This window comes from Ailuropoda melanoleuca, chromosome 7 (assembly GCF_002007445.2).
Source record: "Ailuropoda melanoleuca isolate Jingjing chromosome 7, ASM200744v2, whole genome shotgun sequence".
Taxonomy (NCBI): Eukaryota; Metazoa; Chordata; class Mammalia; order Carnivora; family Ursidae; genus Ailuropoda; species Ailuropoda melanoleuca.
The window spans coordinates 117,783,712-117,787,743 of NC_048224.1; the positions used below are offsets into that span (position 1 = coordinate 117,783,712).

The following is a 4,032-nucleotide window of genomic DNA, read 5'->3' on the forward strand; positions in this document are numbered from 1 at the left end:
AAGCATCTGACTCTTTGTTTCAACTCAGGTTGTGATATCAGGGTCGTGAGATTGAGCCCCATATCAGCCTCCACACTCAGTGCAGAATCTGCTTAAGACTCTCTCCCTCTTTTGCTGTCCTTCCCCCCATTCTCTAAAATACATAAATCTTTAAAAAAAATCTTATTGGATGTCCTAGTTAATGCTGTTAGACAAGAAAAGGAATAAAACTTACCCAGATTTGGAAGGAAGAAATGAAATCATCATTGGTCAGAGATGACAACTGTCTATTTAGAAAATCTCAAACAACAAAAAACCCTGGAACAAATAAAGCAGTAATAGCAATATTGCAGGATACAAAGTGTATGTTTAAAAAATTGTTTTGTTTTATGTTATCACTAAGTAAGTTGACACTGAAATAAAAAATACAGCACCACTCATATTGCCACAAAAAATAAAACACAGACATTATTAAAGCTTGAAGTTCAGGCCGCTGGCTGGCTGATGAATTCACAAGTGTAGATAGTGTGCTACATGGGGGCAAGTCTTTCATCAACACCACAAGGGTCCCTGGCCCAGTGAGTGGCGTTTGGTAGTAATTCTTGCTACAAGTTAAGAAAAAAAAAAGAAATTAAAAAAATGAAATACTTAGGCATAAATCCAACAAAATACATATGAAATATGTATGCGGAAATCTACAAAGTTCTAAAGGAAAAAGAAGCTCGCAAAATTAAAAAAAATAAAGCAGGCAATTTGCATATTTAGTCATTTCATGGAATAAATATTGTATGAGAAAATAAAATGAAAAAAAAACATAACTTCTTTTGAGTATTCTATTTTAGAAAGCAAGAAAACCATTATACTATGTGAGACATGTGAAATGTACCTTTTATTATCACTACAGTTTTCAATTTAATGTGTTCATACATTTCCTTTTTATTACAGAAATTAGCATTAGGAAACCACTTTTCTTTAATTACTAAGTAATGCCTCAGGTAAAAAGAATTACATTTCCTATGATAAGAGTTCAATGGGGAAAAGAAAACATTTATGCTAATAATGGTTTAAGTCTTCAATTCATAGTGCTCTCACAGTCAGGAAAAATACTTTTAAGCCTTAAGCAAAAAGATGAATCATTAACAAAATCAGGAACTAAATTATAGCAAAACATGTTTTTGAATATTCAACTGGTTTCTCTTTCCTCACAAATGTTTATACTCCCTTCTCTTGATATTCTTTCCAAGCCTAAAAATCAAATCCATTAAACCAGCCAACCACTAAAACTATTGTTTCTGATATTACTTATAGAGGAAAAATTCAAAAGCCCATAGCTATCTATAACTGATTTTTGTGAGACTTTGAGTTGTTGCAATAAAGGACCACTATCTGAATATTGCTTCAGGCCAATCTTTAACAAGGTTTCCCAAATAACCTCCTATAGACTGGAAAAGAAAATACCGAAAGGAACTTTATTTAGACCCCGTAGCATGACATTCAATATATAGTTATCACATACTAATGCTTTTTAAATTGAAGAATACATTATCAAGTGTCTGGCTGCGGCCCGTAGTTGGCCAACAGGCTATTCAAATATTATTTTCTGTAAACTAAGATCTTTCCAGCTATGGTAGGAATTGCTTGAGAATGTTTAGGCCGGGAGAAGATAGAAACAAACAAAAATATCTTTAGTTTCTCCAAGTAATGGTTTTCTGTTTTACTGAAGCGTTCTACTAGTAATCATTACTTTGTAATTTTTCACTTGCAGAAGGAACAGGTCTCATTTTACCCATAACAATAATTTTGCTTGATTATGTTTCCAAGCATGATGCTGAATGGTAGAAATGCACAGACAAATAAAGACCAATTAAAAACATCCCCTGCACTGTAAGAACTGAAGTGGAGCACAGATACAAATACACAGTAAAATGTGAACTAATGGAAGCAATATGTCATATTATTCAAGATGCTTGAGTATTTCACCAAACTGCCTGAGCTGGAATCCTTACTCTGCCACTTAATAGTCATATGTCTTTGAGCAAAGGTATAACCTTTCTATGCCTTAGTTCCTTATTGCAGTAACTTCATAGAGATGTTGTGAATTGATGAATTAACTTGTAATATAAGTTCTAAGAATAGTCCCTGGAACATTGTGTTTACCTTTTATGATGCTTTGGCCTGAATATAACTGAAAACCCATTAAGGCAAAAGAGAAAATACAGAGGTAAGATGAGATTCATGTTTGATTGAATTAATGATTCAATGATAAAGCAAAACATTTATATTTTTCCTCTCTTTTCTCTGGCCAAAGTTATAGGGTTCTACTCACTGTAGAAGTGGCAAAGGCAAGAAGGATAGGGAGCCAAAATTACCTGGAACTTAGAATTGCCTTGGTGATACACAATGGGAATAGAAAGTATATGATAATACTACTACTAATAATAAGCATTCAACCACAATGTCCATTATAGGAGATAGGTATAGAACACAAAAAATACATAAAGAAGGAGAAAGTATTGCACTGGTGGTTTGGGGAATAAATTGGAAAAGTGTTCCCAAAATATGAACTGAGCTTAGAAGAAAGGTCTGAGAATTTCAAAATGATGGAATAAGGGAAAATATGATAGTCATAAATGTTACAGTATGCAAAATCATGTAGATCTTTAAAGCAAGTATATCTTGTCTTTAAGTCATAAATTGGATATTTTAAAGAAATAAAAGCTTGTGCATAAAGGCATAACTGATAATTTCCTTTCTCAATTCATCCTAACAATTAGAATCAGATCGCCTTGGGGCACCTGGGTGGCTCAGTTGGTTAAACTTCCCACTCTTGATTTTGGCTCAGGTCTTCATCTCAGGGTGTTGAGATCAAACCCTGCAAGTAGGGCTGTACATTCAGTGGGGAGTCTGCTTGAGATTTTCTCTTTCCCTCTCCCTTTGCCCCTCCCTGCCCCCATGTTATCTCTAAAATTTAAAATAATGATGATGATCTTAAAAGGGAAATTAAGAATCAAATTGCCTTCCCATTACATATTCTTGAAGCTTCAAGATTGTACAATGCCAAATTATTTCTGACTCTTTAACTGTGTAGCTCAGCTCTTCTGTTTAGTCCAACAGGTCATAATTGTATTTTCAAGGTAATGTTAGCTAGCTAATGGAAGTTTATCTTATGGACAAAGTAAAGATAAGTTGTGATTTCTCCCTTTCTTCTGTTTCTTTACTGCTTTAATTTTTTTTACACCTTCAATTCTATAAAGTCAAAAAAGAAAAGAAAAATTATAAATCAACATGGTATTGGTGAGGCCAAAATATTGGACTGTTTTTTTCATTTAACCAAAATATTTTAGTTGATTTCTTTTAATCAATATTAAGCTTATTTTTGTCATATTTCAGCATGTGACATTCCACAAATAATGATATCTATAGTAAAATACCATAATTTTGTAATCAAATGATTAGGGTTTAATTCGTGGCTTAAAATTCATAAGTTGATAATGTTGGCTAAATTATTTACTCTTCCTGGGTCAGTTTCTTATAAATATTTATAATAAAATTTTTCCTAACTACCTTGTAGGAGTAATATGAGAATAAAATGAATTAAATAATATTAGTGATTTTATTATATCAATAGAATAATAATTATGCATCAAAGTAATTTAATTAATATAATGCCAAGAGTTTAAGATAAATATGAATGCATATTTCTTTTCTAGATGGAAAATAAGTAACTCAGAAATTTTCAAGAAAGTAATTAGAAGAAATTGCTGATCTGCTGCCATGGATGGATACAGATGCCTGTTCCTACAAGAAACAGGGCCATCTGTGTATACTGCCGCTTCACTGCTCTGTGACAACTTCCCGCTGAACGCAACACAGCTAAATCTAGAGCAAATTGAATAAGTATGTATTCATTTTCAAGTATGTTAGTCATTTATTTTGCTGTCAGGAAATGTTTTTATTTGTTGTTGTTGAGTTTCACATCCCTAGTAATTTTATTGCACATTTAAGCAAGAAATCATTAGCCACTCTTCTATATGGTTGAGTGCTTTGACAAAC

At 32.6% G+C, this 4,032-nt stretch overlaps 1 non-coding gene across 1 annotated transcript; it reads left to right on the forward strand.

Moving 5' to 3' along the window:
- The first annotated feature begins 440 nt into the window (after positions 1-440).
- LOC117803190 lies at positions 441-592 on the forward strand. The gene has a single exon (XR_004626883.1). It is a non-coding gene; the product is annotated as a small nucleolar RNA SNORA62/SNORA6 family (small nucleolar RNA).
- The last annotated feature ends 3,440 nt before the right edge of the window (positions 593-4,032 follow it).